Genomic DNA, 22626 nt, shown 5'->3' on the forward strand with positions numbered 1-22626 from the left:
AAATGGCCAAGTCCTTAAGGTGAAATAGGGCTGAGTCCTTAAGGGGTTAAGGCCATCTGTCAACCAGCTGACGCTCAACAGATACGGAAGCGGCGATACCTAATATGTATACTTTTTATTTATTTATGTAAGTTTTACACAATAACAGCTTTAAAAAAAAAAAAAAATGATGTTTTAGTGTCTCCATATTCTGAGCCATAGTTTTTTTATTTTTTGGGCGATTGCCTCAGGTAGGGGCTAATTTTTTGCGGGATGAGGTGACGGTTATATTAGTACTATTTTGGTGGGCAAACGCCTTTTTGATCGTATGCTGTTGTACTTTTTGTGATGTAAGGTGACAAAAAATGGTTTATTTAGCACATTTTTTTTTTTTTTTTTTTACGGTGTTCATCTGAGGGGTTAGGTCATGTGATATGTTTATAGAGCCAGTCGATACGGACACGGCGATACCTAATATGTATACTTTTTTTTATCCCCCCTATTTTTTACCTATTTTTTTTAACTTTATTTGGGGAAAATTACGTTTTTATTTATTTTTACTTGAAACTTTTAATTTTTGGGGGGGAAAACTTTATTTTTTCAACTTTTATTTCACTTTATTTTTTGTCCCACTTTGGGACTTGAACTTTTGGGGGTCTAATCCCCTTTACAATGCATTCCAATACTTCTGTATTGGAAAGCATTGGCTGTATGAGTAATACTGTGTGTATTACTCATACAGTTTCCGGCCTGTGAGATCCAGGGGGCTGGATCTCACAGGCTCGTCACCGGAAGGCAGCGCGATGCCTTCCTTAGACATCGCACTGCCTTCCATGCCATCGTGTCCCCCCTACAGCCGCATGGGGACCCGATGGCACCGCCGCCCGCACCAGGTAAAAGCCGCAAACCGCAGGTCTGAATTGACCTGCGGTTTGAGGCGATCGCCGACATGGGGGGGTCATGGGACACCCCCCGGCGTTGTGACAGGATGCCCGCTGAATGATTTCAGCGGACATCCTGTTCCGATTAACCCCCGCCGCAATCGCGTTTTAACCACCTCAGCCCCCATAGCTTAAACACCCTTAATGACCAGGCCACTTTTTACACTTCTGCACTACACTACTTTCACCGTTTATTGCTCGGTCATGCAACTTACCACCCAAATGAATTTTACCTCCTTTTCTTCTCACTAAGAGCTTTCATTTGGTGGTATTTCATTGCTGCTGACATTTTTACTTTTTTTGTTATTAATCGAAATTTAACGATTTTTTTTTAAAAAAATGACATTTTTCACTTTCAGTTGTAAATTTTTTTTAAAAAAACGACATCCATATATAAATTTTTCTCAAAATTTATTGTTCTACATGTCTTTGATAAAAAAAAAAGTTTGGGTAAAAAAATAAATGGTTTGGGTAAAAGGTATAGCGTTTACAAACTATGGTACAAAAATGTGAATTTCCGCTTTTTGAAGCAACTCTGACTTTCTGAGCACCTGTCATGTTTCCTGAGGTTCTACAATGCCCAGGCAGTAGAAAAACCCCACAAATGACCCCATTTCGGAAAGTAGACACCCTAAGGTATTCGCTGATGGGCATAGTGAATTCATAAAACTTTTTATTTTTTGTCACAAGTTAGCGGAAAATTATGATTTTTTTTTTTCCTTACAAAGTCTCATATTCCACTAACTTGTGACAAAAAATAAAAAGTTCCATGAACTCACTATGCCCATCACGAAATACCTGGGGGTGTCTTCTTTCTAAAATGGGGTCACTTGTGTGGTAGTTATACTGCCCTGGCATTTTAGGGGCCCAGCATGGGTATATGTAAAAAGACACCCCAAAACACATTGCCCAACTTCTCCTGAGTACGGTGATACCAGATGTGTGACACTTTTTTGCAGCCTAGGTGGGCAAAGGGGCCCACATTCCAAAGAGCACCTTTCGGATTTTACCGGCCATTTTTTTTTACAGATTTTGATTTCAAACCACTTCTCACGCATTCGGGCCCCTAAAATGCCAGGGCAGTATAACTACCCCACAAGTGACTGATTCACTTGAAAAAATATTATTGTAGACGTACCAATTGAAAGTAAGTTTAACTGCCTAGATAAAGTACGTTAAAAACACTTTATTGATTAATGTTAAAATAGTATCTCCACACAAATAGGCTTGGTAGGGTGGATTGGAAAGTATCAGACTACAGTATTGCTGATTCCAAAAGACACCCTGCCACTAGAACTCCTTTATGTTTTGGAGTATATGATTGTAAATCCTCAATAGTTGTAAAAGGATCCTTATGACACCACACATCACAGGGCTGTAAACCCCTTGGACAATATAGTGTAAACTCCCACACAGGGATATTGGACCCCTAATCTGCTCACTATCAGAACAAACTCCTTTATATTTAGGAGCAATTAGTCAAGATGAACAAATAGTGCGGTAATCCAAGGTAATATCAATAGCACAATGCATGCAAGGCTGTAAACCCCGCAAACATGAGCTATAACGGATATCGCACTAGGAGGATTTATCTTGTTAGGCTCAAGGTATAGAAGCCAAGATCAGTCAGCATATGTATAATACGCTGCAGTGAATTGGGTTTTGCTCGACGCGTTTCCTCAACCAACTGGATGTCGGTATATTCATCAGGAGCATTTGCCCAAGTGCTCCACTAACTTCATATACTGTAACCCTGATGGTGGGTATACAGCAACAGTATATAGCACTTAGGAATTCACTGACTAAAGAAACGCTGCACGCTTCTGATGCCGTGCGTGCAGCGACGAGCCTCCGGCATGTATTGGCCGTAGCGCGCGCGAAACATGCGCTTGTTTAACCCCTTAAGGACACAGCCTTTTTACACCTTAGGACCAGGCCATTTTTTGCAAATCTGACCAGAGTCACTTTAAGTGCTGATAACTTTAAAACGCTTTGACTTATCCAGGCCGTTCTGAGATTGTTTTTTCGTCACATATTGTACTTCATGACACTGGTAAAATGAAGTCAAAAAAAATATTTTTTTTGCACCAAAAAATACCTAATTTAACAAAAATTTGCAAATTTCAAAGTTTCAGTTTCTCTACTTCTGTAATACATAGTAATACCCCCAAAAATTGTGATGACTTTACATTCCCCATAAGTCTACTTTATGTTTGAATTATTTTGGGAATGATATTTTATTTTTTGGGGATGTTATAAGGCTTAGAAGTTTAGAAGCAAATCTTGAAATTTTTCAGCAATTTACAAAAACTAAATTTTTAGGGAGCAGTTCAGGTCTGAAGTCACTTTGCGAGGCTTACATAATAGAAACCACCCAAAAAGGACCCCATCTAAGAAACTACACCCCTCAAGGTATTCAAAACTGATTTTACATACGTTGTTAACCCTTTAGGTGTTGCACAAGAGTTATTGGCAAATGGGGATGAAATTTGAGAATTTCATTTTTTTTGTCTAATTTTCCATTTTAACCCATTTTTTCCACTAACAAAGCAAGGGTTAACAGCCAAACAAGACTGTATCTTTATTGCCCTGACTGCCGTTTACAGAAACACCCAATATGTGGCCGTAAACTACTGTACGGCCACACAGCGGGGCGTAGAGTGAAAGGTGCGCCGTTTGGTTTTTGGAGGGCTGATTTTTATGGACTGGTTTATTTACACCATGTCCCATTTGAAGCCCCCTGATGCACCCCTGGAGTAGAAACTCCCTAAAAGTGACCCCATCTAAGAAACTACACCCCTCAAGGTATTCAAAACTGATTTTACATACGTTGTTAACCCTTTAGGTGTTGCACAAGAGTTATTGGCAAATGGGGATGAAATTTGAAAATTTCATTTTTTTGCCTTATTTTCCATTTTAACCCATTTTTTCCACTAACAAAGCAAGGGTTAACAGCCAAACAAGACTGTATCTTTATTGCCCTGACTCTGCCGTTTACAGAAACACCCAATATGTGGCCGTAAACTACTGTACGGCCACACAGTGGGGCGTAGAGTGAAAGGTGCGCCGTTTGGTTTTTGGAGGGCTGATTTTTATGGACCGGTTTATTTACACCGTGTCCTGTTTCAACCCCTCTGATGCACCCCTGAAACTCCCTAAAAGTGACCCCATTTTGGAAACTACGGGATAAGGTGGCATTTTTTTGGGGACTATTTTTAGGGTAAATATGATTTTTGGTTGCTCTATATTACATTTTTGTGAGGCAAAGTTACCAAAAATTTAAATTCTGAAATTTCATCTCCATTTGCCATTAACTGTTGAGGAACACCTAAAGGGTTAATAAAGTTTGTATAATCAGTTTTGAATACCTTGAGGGGTGTAGTTTCTTAGATGGGGTCAGTTTTGGGGAGTTTTTACTCTAGAGTGCATCAGGGGGGCTTCAAAAGGGACATGGTGTCAATAAAAAAGGCCATCAAAATCGGCCTTCCAGAAACCATGTCGGTCCTTTCCTTTTGCGGCCTCCCTTTTACTGATACAGCAGTTTACGACCACAAATGTGGTGTTTCTGTAAACTGCAGTATCAGGGTAATAAATATTAAGTTTTGTTTGGTTGTTAACCCTTGTTTTGTTATTGGATTGAAATGGAAAAGTGCCAAAAATAGCGGTTTTGGCACCGTTTTTTTTTTTTTTTTTTAACCGTGTTAATCTGGGGGGTTAGGTAATGGGATATTTTTATAGAGGAGATTCTTACGGATGCGGCAATACCTAATAAGTCTACTTTTTTTTTTACAATTATTTAGGTTTTTGACTATATTATCTTTATTGATACAAATCTTTTTTTTGGGTATCTCTAAAGTCTAAGGGTCATTTTTAAAAAAAAATGTTTATCCAATTATCTCATGTGGGGGCTCATTTTTTGCGGGATGAGCGGACGGTTTTATTGGCACTATTCTGGGGGCTATATGACTATTTTATCGCTTGCTATTAAACTTTTTGTTATGTAAGGTGACAAAAATTCTTTTTTTGCACCTATTTTTTATTTATTTTTTGACCGTGTTAATCTGGGGGGTTAGGTCATGGGGTAGTTTTATAGAGGAGATTATTACCGACGCGGCGATACCTAATATGTCTACTTTTAATAAATTATTTTAGTTTTTTTGGGTGTCTCAAGTCTGAGAACCATTTTTTTTTATCCGATGTCAGTGCTAAATTGGGATATAAATTTAGTACTCCATGGAAGTGTGATACTCCCTGAAGCAACCGTCAATGCAGAGGCCCGGATGATCGGGGCACGTGTCGCACTGAGTAGTCGTGTCCTTCCGTATCCCCCTCCTGCGACACACTCTGCACCTTTTTTGGGTTCGTCCCTTCTTTCCAGTATGGGGGACCACACCTGGAAAGTGTTGGCCAGGGACGATCCGGGCACCTACAGTTCCCGAGGTACTCCGGCCTGCTCTTTCCCGGTCCGAAAAGATCAGGGCCTTGAGGAATGCCTCATAGAACTGGAGGAATGTCCCTGTGCTGCCAGCGCTTCGGGATAGTACAAAAGAGTTGTACATGGCAACCTGCACCAAGTAGACCACAACTTTTTTGTACCATGCCCGGGTTTTGCGCATGGCATTATATGGCTTGAGGACTTGATCAGAGAGATCAACTCCTCCCATATACCGATTGTAGGCGACGATACAATCGGGCTTGAGGACCGTTGCCGCGGTACCTCGCACAGGGACAGGGGTGATGCCGTTACCATGAATTGTGGACAGCATAAGGACATCCCTCTTGTCCTTATACCTGACCAGCAACAGGTTTCCAGTGGTAAGGGCACGGGTCTCACCCCTGGGGATAGGTACCTGGAGGGGGTGGGCAGGGAGGCCGCGTTGATTTTTCCGCACGGTCCCACAAGCGGACGTGGATCTGGCGGCAAGGGACTGGAACAAGGGGATACTGGTATAAAAGTTATCCACGTAAAGGTGGTAACCCTTATCCAGCAGTGGGTACATAAGGTCCCACACAAGTTTCCCGGTAACACCCAGAGTGGGGGGACATTCTGGGGGTTTAATCCGGGAATCTCGCCCCTCGTACACACGAAATTTGTAAGTGTACCCTGAGGTACTCTCACAAATTTTGTATAGCTTCACGCCATACCTCGCCCGCTTGGAGGGCACATACTGGCGGAAAATGAGTCTCCCCTTGAACGCAATGAGAGACTCATCAACCGCGACCTCCCTTCCAGGTACATAGGCCTCCATGAATTTGGCCCCAAAGTGATCGATGACCGGCCGTATCTTATACAGACGGTCATGGGCAGGATCACCTCGGGGGGGACATGCTGCATTATCGGAATAATGCAGACATTTCCGGATGGCCTCAAACCGGGAGCGTGTCATGGCTGTACTGTAAAGTGGGGCCTGGTATAGGACGTCCCCACTCCAGTACAGCCTGACACTGGGTTTTTTGACCAGGCCCATATGCAGCACGAGGCCCCAAAATGTCCTCATTTCGGCTGCACTGACCGGCGTCCAGCCACCGGGCCTGGCCAAAAAGGAGCCCGGGTGTTGAGCGACGAACTGTTGGGCGTACAGATTCGTCTGCTCCACCATCAGATTTACCAGTGGGTCACTGAAAAAATGACAAAAAAAGTCATATTCAGTGTAGCCCACTGTGGAAATCTGGATTCCTGATTGGCCTACAAAATCAGGAATCACGGGCTCGTATCGCTCTGGGCTACACCAGACAAGTTCACTGGCAGGGGGCTCCGGTGGATTTAACTGGTGGGCCGGGAAACCAGTACGAGCCCCAGAGCTGCTCGTACTAGTGTGGGCCACAGGGTCCCTAACATGGCGGTCCCCTTGCTCCGCCTAGCGGCGTCTCCGCCGCCTTGGGGGCTCATCATCATCGCTAGATGATGAGGAGGATGCGGATGACAACAGGAATGTGGGGTCATCCACATCCTCACTGGGACTCTCGGAGTCGGAGGCAAGCTGGGCGTATGCCTCCTCGGCCGAGAACGTCCGGCGGGCCATAGGGGAGTGTGTGTCTGCGTGTATATGTGCGTGTGTGTAACTCTTTATTTTGTGTGCGTGTGTGTGGGGGCACGGGTGTTCACGAACTCACCCTAAAACTAACAGAAAAAAAATAAATAAACTGACAAAAAAAAGGGCAAAAAATGTGGGAAAAAAAATTCAAAACCACTGATCAACCGTCCGAAGTTGATCAGCGGTGGGGTGTGCGATGCGCTAACAGTGGCCGAACACTAAGTGGCAGCACCCCTGGGGGGTCTAGGGTCACACAGCTGTGCTGTGGACCCCAGACACCCTAACTTAGGGTGATGCAATCAAAGTTTAGAAAAGTTCAGAAACTAACTTTCCCTTTTTTTTCCCTGCCTAAACCAAACTTTCCCTGTGCTGTCCCTATGTACCTGATGGGGGGTGCTGGGGCACAGATCGGGTCCTGGGGGCAGAGATCAGGTCCTGGGGGGTGCTGGCAGCGATGGCAGACACACGTGCAGGCAGCTCCTCTCTCCTCCGGCTCCGGAACACAAAAGGAGGAGGAGAGAAGCGCCTGCCTCTTTTGAATCTGCCGCCGGACCGCCTACAGACCAATCAGAAAGCGATCCTGAGTGGTGATGTCACCATCACCACTCAGGATCGCTGGATGGTGATTGGTGGGGTGAAATCACACCACCATCACCATCCTGTTCCGGGTTATCGGGTCTTCAGAGACCCGAACAACCCGGAAACGCAGAAAACCGCAGGTCTGAATTGACCTGCGGTTTTCTGCGATCGCATACATGGGGGGGTCACCGGACCCCCCGGCGCATTTGCCCCAAGTGCCTGCTCAATGATTTGAGCAGGAACGGGGTTCCGATCACCGCCCGACACGCGGCGGTGATCGAAAATACACAGGGCGTACATGTACGCCCTGTGTCCTTAAGTACCAGGGCACAAGGGCGTACCTGTACGCCCTATGTCCTTAAGAGGTTAAATGGAGAGGGATCCTCCCCTCTAGATGCCAGGCCTCCAGCAGGCATCCAATAGAAACTAGTTCGCCATATGACTCCGCCCACTGTTGCCGTCATCTAGACAGCCCTTTTGCATCGTCATCAGCGCTAGCTCCGCCTACTCCCAGCGTCATTCATTGATATGGCAGGGGGAGGATAGGATGTGACGTTTGCTTAAGTCTCCAAATAGACGGGGACATACATCCCACGGACTAACTTCAAAACTCAGGTAATCCCATTGTGCCAGTAATCGGAACATATATATGCCTACCACACTTATATAATTACCAAAAGAGTAAAGATAAATAAGCTCAGACTGGGCAGAACATCTAAATCAATATAATCCATAAAGGACTGCCATAATACACAGAGAGAACTAGAATATAATAAATATCTTGAAGTTCCACTTAATTATTGTAAATATGGATAAAGGAGGATGAAAGGACGCAATGAGAACCGCAGATATTAAATAGGTTCCACATGTGATCAAAACTGTAGGAGAAACATCTCCATGATAACAAAGATATTTAAATTAGGGACAAATAAACCTAAAAAGGGACCAGACATGGGGGAAACGGTCATTCAATGAAGCATGCGTATGAAATCGCATCATTGAGACCTTTGGGTTTAATAGTGTTCAGAGTAAAGATCCACTGTGCCTCTTTCCTGAGAAGCAGTGTATCAATATCACCTCCCGTAGGTGATGGTCTTACATGTTCTATGCCCTGAAATTTGAAGCAATCTGTCATGTCAGAATGACAGGTGGCCACATGTTGTGCAATAGGGGTGTCTCTAGAATTTCTAATCTTCAATAGATGTTCCCCTATACGCCTCCTGATTCACGCTTAGTTTTCCCTACATATTGTGAACCACAAATGCAGGTCGCCAGATATACCACCCCCACTGTCTTGCAGTTGATCAGTGTCTATGTAGACAAAATACTGAGGCCGTTTGTATTCAGCCCTCCATGCTGGATGAGACATTGGTTTATATTTTGGCCAAAGCATAGTAAGCCACTCACCGCGTCAAGGTCGTCTCAATTGAGTGGTCCCTAACTCTTGTTCCTACCTGTTCATGGGCCATGACAGCCACATAAAATCCAGGGAATGCAGGTCAGCATGCAAGCCAAGTATACTTTGCTTGTAACCCCGTCCGGTGCCATTACAGCTTTCATCGGATCCAGGGATGCAAGTACCAACATGCATGCTGAACCCACCATATACTTCTCCTGGAGCCAGATGGCTAATGGTAGGTTCTATATAAGCAGACTCAGTTTTATACTGACTTTAAAACCAGCCTCCAGGACAGATTAACTGGTCAGGTGTGCTTGACTCAAAGGAGATCGCCACGCCTCCAATATATGCTACAAAGAAAAAAAGTGGAAGGTTGAGTCAGCACAACCTGCCTGCAGGTGCAGATCACTATGGCGAAATACATATACAAACGGAAAATGCAAATGTGATCTTTTTTTCTTTGTAGCATATATTGGAGGCGTGGCGATCTCCTTTGAGTCAAGCACACCTGACCAGTCAATCTGTCCTGGAGGCTGGTTTTAAAGTCAGTATAAAACTGAGTCTGCTTATATAGAACCTACCATTAGCCATCTGGCTCCAGGAGAAGTATATGGTGGGTTCAGCATGCATGTTGTAATGGCACCGGACGGGGTTACAAGCAAAGTGTACTTGGCTTGCATGCTGACCTGCATTCCCTGGATTTTATGTGGCTGTCATGGCCCATGAACAGGTAGGAACAAGAGTTAGGGACCACTCAATTGAGACGACCTTGACGCGGTGAGTGGCTTACTATGCTTTGGCCAAAATATAAACCAATGTCTCATCCAGCATGGAGGGCAGAGTGCTGGATGCAGTGTGCGATCACATTTGCATTTTCCGTTTGTATATGTATTTCGCCATAGTGATCTGCACCTGCAGGCAGGTTGTGCTGACTCAACCTTCCACTTTTTTTCGTTTGTTTTCAGCTTACCATCTTTCGTAAGGGATTCTATGGACGTTCTGAGGAGACTGAATGACATCAGATGTGATAATGATACCCTATCGGCCAGTTTGGATGTAGAGGCCTTGTATAGCTCCATTCCACATCAACAAGGCTGTGAGGAAGCCCGTACTTTTTTACGGGAGAGAGGGTCTCAGTTTCATGAACATAATGAACTGGTTATCACATTGTTGGACTTCATCTTGCACCACAACATCTTCTTGTTTGACCGTTCTCTCTACCGCCAGCTCAGGGGGGTGGCAATGGGCAGCCCGTGTGCCCCTACTTTTGCCAACCTTTACCTGGGCTGGTGGGAGAGAGAAGTTGTCTTTAACGAGGAGATGGAAGAATGGACCTCATCCGTATTATTATGGATGAGGTTCATTGATGATATTTTAATCTTGTGGAGAGGTACGAAGAAAAAGTTTGTGGACTTTGTATCTAGATTAAATATCAATACCTTGGGCCTCTTCTTTACATCTGACATTGATGAAAGGCATATCACCTTTTTGGACCTTTCAATTGAGATTGACCCCTCTGGATATATCAAAACAAAAGTGTTTCGTAAACCCACGGCCACTAATGCCCTTTTGAGGTGGAAGAGTGGACATCCGTACCCACTCAAGAGAGGCATTCCTAAGGGGCAATACCTCAGAATGAGACGGAATTGCTCTCAGTGGTCTGATTTTAAGGCATCGGCTGATGACCTTAAAAAACAGTTTATTGAGAAGGGTTATCCTAAACCAGTTTTAAAAGAAGCTTACCAACATGCTGTAACATGTGATAGGGAACAACTCCTGCATCCTAGGAATAGGACATAGGATGATGCACATATACGGCTAATAGGAACCTTCGACACGGCACATAGGGAGATGCGTGCTCTGCTTACTGAATATTGGGAGATTTTAAAAACTGACCCGGATGTTGGACATCTAGTAGGCAGCCATCCCATGATTACGTATCGACGTGGTGGTAACATCAAGGACAAGTTGGTCCATAGTGCCTTCAGCTTAGGGGTGGGCGATATAGACGATATGCGATATAAATTTGTGCCACGATATGGATTTTGAGCATATCGCCTATATCGCCGGACCACGATATGATCGCGCTCTCTGCGCGCACCATCTTCTCCTGAGCCGGCACACTGGGCACAGTGGAGAAGGAGAGAGTCCCTCCCTCCCCACTGTGCGCGGCTGCCGCTGACCACCAATGACAAAAGAGGAGGAGGGGAGGGACTGACAGTAAATCATTGAGTTTTCACGATCTCAGTGAGCGCGTGAAAACTCAAATCCGATGGTATATTCTAACCCCCAGGCGTTCCCATGGTGACAGGGACGCTTGCCTGGGGGTTAGACTATACAGGGCCACGCCGCTGACAGTAAAACATTTAAAAACTAATCAGTAACTTTAACTTTATTCATTGGTGATCTCTTTACTGTATACCTTACTAGGTCTTAGCTCCGGTAACAGCAGGCAGTGCGGGCGGGCGGCGCTCACTCACTGACGTCACGCGCCTGCTCCTCCCACTAGGCAGCGCAGGCGCGTGACGTCAGTGAGTGAGCGCTGCCCCCCCGCACTGCCTGCTGTTACCGGAGCTAAGACCTAGTAAGGTATACAGTAAAGAGATCACCAATGAATAAAGTTAAAGTTACTGATTAGTTTTTAAATGTATTCCTGTGAGCGTGGGGGGGGGGGGGGAGGGGGGATCTGTGGATGGCACCGTTTAGGGGAGGGGGGGGGATCTGTGGATGGCACCGTTTAGGGGAGGGGGGGGATCTGTGGATGGCACCGTTTAGGGGAGGGGGGGGATCTGTGGATGGCACAGTTTAGGGGAGGGGGGGATCTGGGGATGGCACAGTTTAGGGGAGGGGGGGATCTGTGGATGGCACCGTTTAGGGGAGGGGGGGATCTGTGGATGGCACCGTTTAGTGGAGGGGGGGGATCTGTGGATGGCACCGTTTAGGGTAGGGGGGGGATCTGGGGATGGCACAGTTTAGGGGAGGGGGGGATCTCGGGATGGCACCGTTTAGGGGAGGGGGGGGATCTGGGGATGGCACCGTTTAGGGGAGGGGGGGATCTGGGGATGGCACCGTTTAGGGGAGGGGGGGGATCTGGGGATGGCACCGTTTAGGGGAGGGGGGGGATCTGGGGATGGCACAGTTTAGGGGAGGGGGGGGATCTGTGGATGGCACCGTTTAGGGGAGGGGGATCAGCTCCCTGCTGCTGTGTGCACAAAGCACAGGGCAGCAGGGAGAGTGTAAAGTCCTATTCACCCTAATAGAGCTCTATTAGGGTGAATATGACAAGGGTTCTACGTTCTAGCCCTTAAGGAGACTAATAGTTATTAAATAAAAAGTAAAAAAAAGTTTAAACACGCCCCCCCAAATATAGAAAACAATATATTGCAATATATATCGCATATCGCACATGCTTAAAATGATATCGCAATATAGATTTTAGGCCATATCGCCCACCCCTACTTCAGCTCCCCTAGAAATGAGACATGGTTAGGGGCAAATATACCCAATGGCACATATAAATGTAGCAGCTGCATAGCATGCAAAGTCATTCTGAAAAGCACACAGTTTAAGAGTTCAACTACAGGACATGTATACCATACCAAATCTTTCATCAACTGCAAGACAGTGGGGGTGGTATATCTGGCGACCTGCATTTGTGGTTCACAATATGTAGGGAAAACTAAGCGTGAATTCAGGAGGCGTATAGGGGAACATCTATTGAAGATTAGAAATTCTGGAGACACCCCTATTGCACAACATGTGGCCACCTGTCATTCTGACATCACAGATTGCTTCAAATTTCAGGGCATAGAACATGTAAGACCATCACCTACGGGAGGTGATATTGATACACTGCTTCTCAGGAAAGAGGCACAGTGGATCTTTACTCTGAACACTATTAAACCCAAAGGTCTCAATGATGCGATTTCATACGCATGCTTCATTGAATGACCGTTTCCCCCATGTCTGGTCCCTTTTTAGGTTTATTTGTCCCTAATTTAAATATCTTTGTTATCATGGAGATGTTTCTCCTACAGTTTTGATCACATGTGGAACCTATTTAATATCTGGGGTTCTCATTGCGTCCTTTCATCCTCCTTTATCCATATTTACAATAATTAAGTGGAACTTCAAGATATTTATTATATTCTAGTTCTCTCTGTGTATTATGGCAGTCCTTTATGGATTATATTGATTTAGATGTTCTGCCCAGTCTGAGCTTATTTATCTTTACTCTTTACTCTCCGATTACTGGCACAATGGGATTACCTGAGTTTTGAAGTTAGTCTGTGGGATGTATGTCCCCGTCTATTTGGAGACTTAAGCAAACGTCACATCCTATCCTCCCCCTGCCATATCAATGAATGACGCTGGGAGTAGGCGGAGCTAGCGCTGATGACGATGCAAAAGGGCTGTATAGATGACGGCAACAGTGGGCGGAGTCATATGGCGAACTAGTTTCTATTGGATGCCTGCTGGAGGCCTGGCATCTAGAGGGGAGGATCCCTCTCCATTTAAACAAGCGCATGTTTCGCGCGCGCTACGGCCAATACATGCCGGAGGCTCGTCGCTACACGCACGGCATCAGAAGCGTGCAGCGTTTCTTTAGTCAGTGAATTCCTAAGTGCTATATAGTGTTGCTGTATACCCACCATCAGGGTTACAGTATATGAAGTTAGTGGAGCACTTGGGCAAATGCTCCTGATGAATATACCGACATCCAGTTGGTTAAGGAAACGCGTCGAGCAAAACCCAATTCACTGCAGCGTATTATACATATGCTGACTGATCTTGGCTTCTATACCTTGAGCCTAACAAGATAAATCCTCCTAGTGCGATATCCGTTATAGCTCATGTTTGCGGGGTTTACAGCCTTGCATGCATTGTGCTATTGATATTACCTTGGATTACCGCACTATTTGTTCATCTTGACTAATTGCACCTAAATATAAAGGAGTTTGTTCTGATAGTGAGCAGATTAGGGGTCCAATATCCCTGTGTGGGAGTTTACACTATATTGTCCAAGGGGTTTACAGCCCTGTGATGTGTGGTGTCATAAGGATCCTTTTACAACTATTGAGGATTTACAATCATATACTCCTAAACATAAAGGAGTTCTAGTGGCAGGGTGTCTTTTGGAATCAGCAATACTGTAGTCTGATACTTTCCAATCCACCCTACCAAGCCTATTTGTGTGGAGATACTATTTTAACATTAATCAATAAAGTGTTTTTAACGTACTTTATCTAGGCAGTTAAACTTACCCCACAAAGTGACCACCATTTTGGAAAGAAGACCACCCCAAGGTATTTCGTGATGGGCATAGTGAGTTCATGGAAGTTTTTATTTTTTGTTTTTACCCCCCTGTAAGGCTCCATTCAGACGTCCGTATTGTTTTTTACAGATCCACGAATACATGGATTGGATCGCAAAACACATACGGACGTCTCGAATGGAGCCCTTACAGGGGGGTGATCATTGACAGGAGGGTGATCAGGGTCTACTATAGGGGTGATCATCCCCCTGTCATTGATCACCCCCCTGTAAGGCTCCATTCAGACGTCCGTATGTGTTTTGCGGATCCGATCCATGTATCCGTGGTTCTGTAAAAAACATACGGACGTCTGAATGGAGCCTGACAGGGGGGTGATCAATGACAGGGGGGTGATCAGGGGTCTATATGGGGTGATCATCCCCCTGTCATTGATCACCCCCCTGTAAGGCTCCATTCAGACGTCCGAATGTGTTTTGCGGATCCGATCCATGTATCCGTGGTTCTGTAAAAAACATACGGACGTCTGAATGGAGCCTTACAGGGGGGTGATCAATGACAGGGGGGTGATCAGGGAGTCTATATGGGGTGATCACCCCCCTTGTAAGGCTCCATTCAGATGTCCGTATGTTTTTTACAGATCCACGGATACATGGATCGGATCCGCAAAACACATACGGACGTCTGAATGGAGCCTTACAGGGGGGTGAATCAATGACAGGGGGGTGATCAATGACAGGGCGGTGATCAGGGAGTCTATATGGGGTGATCACCCCCCTGTAAGGCTCCATTCAGAGTCCGTATTATGTGTTTTGCGGCACGCCATCCATGTATCCGTAAAAAAAACATATGGGACGTCTGAATGGAGCCTTACAAGGAGGTGATCAATGACAGGGGGGTGATCAATGACAGGGGGATGATCAGGGGGTCTATATGGGGTGATCAGGGGTTAATAAGGGGTTAATAAGTGACAGGGGGGGTGTAGTGTAGTGGTGTTTGGTGCTCCTTATTACTGAGCTGCCTGTGTCCTCTGGTGGTCGATCCAAACAAAAGGGACCACCAGAGGACCAGGTAGCAGGTATATTAGACGCTGTTATCAAAACAGCGTCTAATATACCTGTTAGGGGTTAAAAAAAATCGCATCTCCAGCCTGCCAACGAACGATCGCCGCTGGCAGGCTGGAGATCCCCACTCGCCTTACCATTCGATCCTGTGAACGCGCGCGCCTGTGTGCGCCCGGTTCACAGGAAATCTCGCGTCTCGCGAGATGACGCATATATGCGTTGACTCTGCGCTGAGCTGCCGCCTCTAGAAAGCGATCCTGAGTATAGGCGGTCCGGAGGCGGTTTAAAGTTAAGTCTAGGACGTACCGGTACGCCCCTGGGTCCTTAAGGACTCGGGAAACAGGGCGTACCGGTACGCCCTAAGTCCCTAAGGGGTTAATGCTTCTGTTTTCACATTATTTCTTTTGTATTTGTTACATTGCACAATACACAAATGCCAATAAAAAAATATTGCAAAATTTCTCAGAAAGCTGTAAATTCTAGAAGAGCCATTTGAGAGCCAAAACAGACAGTTCTTTTTAGTCAGGTGAGCCAAATGATCAGGAATTTAGGGTTGTTTCGATACCAAAATTTTGATTCGCTTTCGATACCATAAAAAAGTATTGCGATACTCGATACCATTCGATACCACGCGAAAAAAAAGAAAATACCAAAAAATCTTCGTGCATTCCGCATTTTATGGAACGTCCGGCCTATAGGTGACAAAAAAAATTGAGAATCGTGCGGTTTTTATTTATTTATTTTTTCTGTTATGGCGTTCATCACATACGAGTTTTTTTTAAAATATTTTAATAGTTTGGACTTTTTAGATGTGGCGATATGTAAAATGTTTATTTATTGTTTATATATTTTATATGTAAAATTGGGAAGGAAAGGAGGTGACTTTAAATTAATATTTTGGTACTTTTTTTTTTACTTTTTTTAATTTTATTTAATAACTATTGCCCTTAGGGGCTAGAACCTGGAATCTTTTAATCCCTTGTCCTATTCACTCTGATAGAGCTACTATTAGGTGACTAGGACTTCACACTTCCCTGCTGCCTTGTGCATAGTACACACAGCAGCAGGGAGGTTACCATGGCAGCCAGGACTTCAGTAGCGTCCTGGTTGCCATGGATTACACTGCTGGGGCTCAGATTAAAACTGCCACTGTACCACCAATGAGGAGGGGAGGGGACCCTGTGGCCACTGCCACCAGTGATTTTAATACTGGGGGCGCACTGCGCCAATTATTTTAGTACTAGGGGGTTGGGGGGAGAGCACTGCGCCACCAATGATAATTAACTTTTAATATAGATACAAGAGGTGGGTACCGCCATCACCCGCCTCCTGTTTTTGTCTTTAAAGGTTAATTATATTGGTGGCACAGTGGCCAGGCACTGCTATGCTGGCTGCTTGACTCTGAGGAGGACACTCAGGAGGGAGGAGGACTGCGTGCCGTTCTCCGAGCTCACTAGCTCAGACGGCACAGCAGTATATTCCTTCCCCCGTCCCGCCTCCTGCTTTAATTAATAGCGGCACATTCATTGGTGGCAGTGGTGCAGGCAGCTTCAGAGCCCGCTGACTTCATTGGGCTTAGCGCAGCTATGTCATAGGAGGGAGGGACTCCCTCCCTTCTTCTCCACTGTCTGCAAGAGGAGAGTCTAGTATCGAAAAAAAGAACATCCTGATACTGAATCGATACTGGCATAAAAGTATCGATTGGGTATCGAAAGTTCGATACCCGAAACAACTCTAATCAGGATAACTAAAAAGAGTCTAGATGCCCATCACTAGTGTGGAGGGGGCACAGAAGAGGCAAAACCACCATCTGGAGGGGGCACAGAGGAGGCAAAACCACCGTCTGGAGGGGGCACAGAGAAGGCAAACCCACCATGTGGAGGGGGCACAGAGGAGGCAAACCCACCATGTGGAGGGGGCACAGAGGAGGCAAACCCACCATGTGGAGGGGGCACAAGGGAGGCAAAACCACTGCATGGAGGGGGCACTAAGTAAGAGTACTTTCACACTTGCCTGCCTGCCTGATTCAGAAACCCATATGCAAACGGATAGCATTTGTTTCCAGATCCGTCTCTCCGGTGTCATCTGGAAAAATGGATCGGGTATTTATATTTTTCACATTTTTAAAGGTCTGCGCATGCGCAGATCGGGAAACCGGATTCGGCATTAATACATTTCAATGGAAATTAATGCCGGATCTGGCATGTGTTCAGGATTTTTGGCTGCAGAGAAAACTGCAGCTTGCTGCGGTATTTTCTCCGGCCAAAAAACGTAAGAGGGAACTGAACTGATGCATCCTGAACGGAATGCTCTTTATTCAAAATGCATTAGGATTAAAACTGGTCAGTTTCTTTCCAGTATTGAGCCCCTAGGACGGAACTCAATACCGGAAAAGAAAACCGCTGGTGTGAAAGTACCCTGAGAGGGACTGAACTGAAGACAGATTCCTGATGCATAGAGAATGGAATGCTCTCTATTCAGAACGCATTAGGATACACTACGAAAGCGTGTTTTTTTTTCCAGCTATTGAGCTCCTGTAACGGAACTCAATGCCGGAAAAGAATAATGCTAGTGTAAGTACCCTAAGGGGATGCATAGTGAGCAACGTATCTGTAGGTGACTTTATAAGGGCTACAGCCGCTCTCAGACCCCTTATACACTCCCCTACAAACTCCATAAAAAATACAGCTGCCAGACCCCTCCCCAGAAATTACTGACCACAGCAAAAGTGCCTGCAGTGCACTCTCCCTGCTCTAGACACAGCAGCGCTGCTGTTGCTCTACTTCTCTTCACAACTCTCGTCCTGCAACTGACACAGTCTGTAAGGGGCGGGAACAAGCAGCCACATGATCTCATGACGTCATGCCCTCAAAGAAGCCAATACATTCTAGACTTTACCGTCAGGCGCATGGTCGCTTTGGGATCGAGGCTTCCAGTAATCACATGACCCGGTGACGTCAGATGGCCCTTACGGCGCATGGCGCTTTGTCGCTACCTTCAGCCAATGGGTTGTGAGGAGCTGTCATGGCGGCTGCTAGTTTAGAACCTTGATTGTGTTGTGGTCGCAGGTAAGGCGGGTTATCATCGTACCGATTGATGTTACAATGGATGGGAGCGTGGAAGTACTGTTTGCAATGACTTGTTATGGAAGTTAGAGCGGTTATACGTATTTTAGGGGATTTCCCATTCACTGTTTATAGCCATCTGTATGGGCATGTGTGGACTGGTGGTATAGCAGATCACACTAAGATCTTGCATAAGTGATCACCTTTGTTCAGACTTGGACTATTTTTAATTGCTTAAAGGGGAATTTTGGCTAGAGCAAGGAATTGGATAGATCATTGGGAGGTCTGACTGTTGGTACTCCACCAATATGACAATGGGGTACTTGTATCCCTTTGTGAATGGCGCAATGATGAAGGGTACACCCATTATCTCTGACAGCCCACATGCTGTACCAGCGCTCCATTCATTAGGGGAATGGGTTCCCCCTTCTATCGATCGGTGTGGGTCTGACTGCTGGGGATAAACCGTTATCTCCTACCCCGGTCATGGCCCCCTCAGCAGATTCACAGCTTTCACACTAGCGTTATCTTTTCCGGTATTGAGTTCTGTCCCTAGGGGCTCAATACCGGAAACAGAACTGATCAGTTTTATCCTAATGTATTCTTAATGGAGAGTAATCCGATCAGGATTAGAGTTGTTGCGATACCAAATTTTTGATTCGGTTTCGATACCATGAAAAAGTATTGCGATACTCGATACCATTCGATACCACGCGAAAAAAATAAACAAAAAAAGCCACGTGCATTCCTCATTTTTTAAAAATGGCGAATCGCGCAGTTTTTATTTTATTTTTTCTGTTCCGGCATTCACCACCTAGATTTTTTTTTATATTTTAATAGTTTGGACCTTTTCTGACGTGGCGATTGTAATATGTTTATTTATATATTTTTATATGTGAAATTGGGAAAGGGGGGTGATTTATACTTCAATTTTAGTGTTTTTTTTTTTTCTCTTTTTATTTAATAACTATTTCCCCCCCACTTAGGGGCTAGAACCTGGGATCTTTCATCCCTTTTCCTATTCACACATGATAGATCTCTATCAGGAGTGATATAGGACTCCTCACTGTCCCTGCTGCTCTGTGCTTTGTGCACACAGCATCAGGGATGTTACCATGGCAACCAGGGCTTCTGTAGCGTCCTGGCTGCCATGGTAAACCGATCGGAGCCCCAGGCTTACACAGCTGGGGCTCCGATCAGAAGCTGCCACTGCACCACCAATGAGGGGGAGTGGGAGAGGTCCCTGTGGCCACTGCCACCAATGATTTTAATACTGGAGGGTTGAGAGGGGCCGGCGCACTGTGCCACCAATGATTTTAATGGGATGGGGGGATTGAGGGGGGGGGCACACTGCACCACCAATGATTTTACCCCTTTATACAGGAGGCGGGTACTAGCAGATCAGCGGAAGTTAACTGCCGCTGATCGCAGCTCCCTGTCAGGGGCAGGGTGCCGCAATGCGATTCTGCTGCCGGCACCCGCCTCCTGTATGTGTTAAAGACTGACTACTGTATATGAGTCCAGACTTTCACTATTAGGCCACACAGAGCGGCGCCCAGCGATGTCTCAGCACTCACCATTTAGTCCTGGGCGCCGCTCCGTTCCCCCGCAGTGCCCCATTACTGTCTCCTCTCCTGCTCCACATGCTGCTGATTACTATCGGAGCGATGGGAGGAGACATCAGCTTCACTAGTGGGCGTTCCTTCTCCCTGGCTGTAGCGCTGTCCAATCGCAGCGCAGGGAAAAGGAACGCCCACTAGTGAAGCTGATGTCTCCTCCCATCGCTCCGATAGTAATCCTATCATTGGTGGCGCAGTGCGCCCGCCCCTCCTCCGCCCCTCTCTTCTCATTGCCGCCCCTCCTCCACCCCCTCTCTTCTCATTGCCGCCCCTCCTCCGCCCCTCTCTTCTCATTGCCGCCCCTCCTCCGCCCCTCTCTTCTCATTGGTGGCAGCGGCAGCAGCACAGGGGGAGGGAGGACAGCTTCCTTCTCCCCGTGCTGCTGAGAGAGAACATGAGCGCGCCGATAGCAGCGCGCTCATGTTCAGAGATACTAGACTGCGCAGAAGCGCAGCCCAGTATCGAAAAACGGAAATCCCGGTATCGTATCGATACCGGGACAAAAGTATCGATTGGGTATCGAAATTTCGATACCCGCAACAACCCTAATCAGGATGTCTTCAGTTCAGTCACTGTACGTTTTTTCGACAGAGAAAATACCGCAGCATGATGCAGTATTTTCTCCGTTCAAAATTCCGGAACACTTGCCGGATCCGGCATTATTTTCCATTAAAATGCATTAATGCCGGATCTGGCCCCGAGTGTTCAGGAAAAAGGGATCCGGTTTTGCAGTCTGCACATGCGCAGACCTTTAAAAATGTGTAAGAGATAAATACCGGATCCGTTTTTACGGATGACAACCGGAGAGACGGATCCCGATCCGTTTGCATACAGATTGCCGGATCCGGCAGGCAGTTCCGGCGACGGAACTGCCTGCCGGAATCCAACAACACAAGTGTGAAAGTACCCTGAGCGTGTCAACTGCGGGAAACACACTGCGTGAGGGAGCGGATTCTCACGTTATGGACGCTGCTCCTGTGACATGAGCGACCAGCATTATAATGGTTTATAATGCTGTGTGTCTCTGCTCGACCTCCGCTGCAGTTATCTGTACTAACATAATGCCGTGTCGTAAGACATGTCCCATGTTTGCTCAGGTGAATACTGTCTTGGTTCTTCACAATTGGTCGCTTTTGACTTAAATAGTGGATTCGCCAGTATGGCACCACCCCTTAGAAGAAGGCAAAGCTGAAACGCGTGTCGGGAAAGGCACCATTCCGCAGTGTGAGAACACATATGTATGGGTAAGATCTCTATGGAATGATATGCCTCATATCTAGTATACTTGATTCAATAAGGGTACTTTCACACTAGCGTTTTTCTTTTCCGGCATTGAGTTCCATCCTAGGGGCTCAATACCGGAAAATAACTGATCAGTTTTATCTTAATACATTCTGAATGGAGAGTAATCCGATCAGGATGCCTTCAGTTCAGTCTTTTTGACTTTTCAGGACTGAGATAATACCTCCGTCCAAATTTCCGGAACACATCCCGGATCGAAATGTATTAGTGCCGGATCCGTCCTTCCATTCTGCACTTTCGCAGACCTTTAAAAATGTGGAAAAAAAATAGAAACGGATCCTATACGGACACACCGATCCGTTCTTGCAATGCATTTGTGAGACGCATCCGGATCCGTCTACAAATGCTGTCCGTTTGCATGCAGATTGCCTGATCCGGCAGGGAGGTCCGGCGACGGAACTGCTTGCCGGATCACTCTGCCGCAAGTGTGAAAGTAGCCTTAGCTATAATGTGCAGTGAGGCTGTACGCATGCACTGGTACATTAATGAGTTAGTATTATACATTGTGTGTTGTATCATATTGAATGTGAGCATTATTGTGAATTGGTATGTTGCAATCTTTTATACTTACATGCTTTTTAGTCTTTTTTTACTTACCTGGTTAACATTGATTTATTTTTTCCCTCTTCCAGTGATGTCACTTCTATCCTTGCACACTCAGATTTTAAGATGTATTGTTGGATTTTTAAATGATAGTTGGTCGTTATGTTTTTACTAGTGTAATTTTTTCTAGCGTATATAAATGATTTGTACTGACATAATGCTGTCAGTACAAATAATTGCAGCGGAGAACGGGCAGAGACACACAGCATTATAATGCCATGTGCCCATGTCACAGGAGCAGCGCCCATAATGGAAAATCACGCTTCCACATGCAGCATGTTTCCCGCAGTGAAATTACCCTAATACTGTAATGGCTAACCTCCGGAACTCCAGCTGTGGTAAAACTACAACTCCCAAGATGCACACTTATTTGGCTGTTCTCAGCGGTGATGGCCAGTTTGCTGTGTTCGCCCCCGCGAACACATGCGGGCTGCCATCTTAACTCACAAGTCCAGCAAAGCACAGGTACGCCCTTACCTGTGCCTGTGCCACGAGCCGGTCTGAAACAAATGCAGCCGCCGGGGGCCTTCATCGGGCTGTTCTCGGAACTGCCTGCTCCCGGTGACCGCATTTGTTTCAGACCGGCTCCCGGCACAGGTAAGGGCTTACCTGTGCATCGCCGGATTTGTGAGTTAAGATGGCAGCCTGCATGTGTTCGCGGGCGAACACGGAGAACTGGCCATCACTGGTTCTCAGAACTCCACAGTAATGAATAGAGCATGCTGGGAGTCGTAGTTTCACCACAGCTGACGTGCCGCAGGTTAGCCA

At 46.0% G+C, this 22626-nt stretch overlaps 1 protein-coding gene across 1 annotated transcript in view; it reads left to right on the forward strand.

The window, feature by feature from the left end:
• The first annotated feature begins 18225 nt into the window (after nt 1–18225).
• The window catches only part of MED24 (mediator complex subunit 24), an 86433-nt gene continuing 82032 nt past the window's right edge, over nt 18226–22626 (forward strand). The window contains exon 1 of the mRNA XM_040435932.1: nt 18226–18337. The gene's annotated coding sequence lies outside the window, so the exon portion shown is untranslated. The remainder of the gene's footprint in view (nt 18338–22626) is intronic.

Source organism: Bufo bufo, chromosome 6 (genome assembly GCF_905171765.1).
Source record: "Bufo bufo chromosome 6, aBufBuf1.1, whole genome shotgun sequence".
NCBI lineage: Eukaryota > Metazoa > Chordata > Amphibia > Anura > Bufonidae > Bufo > Bufo bufo.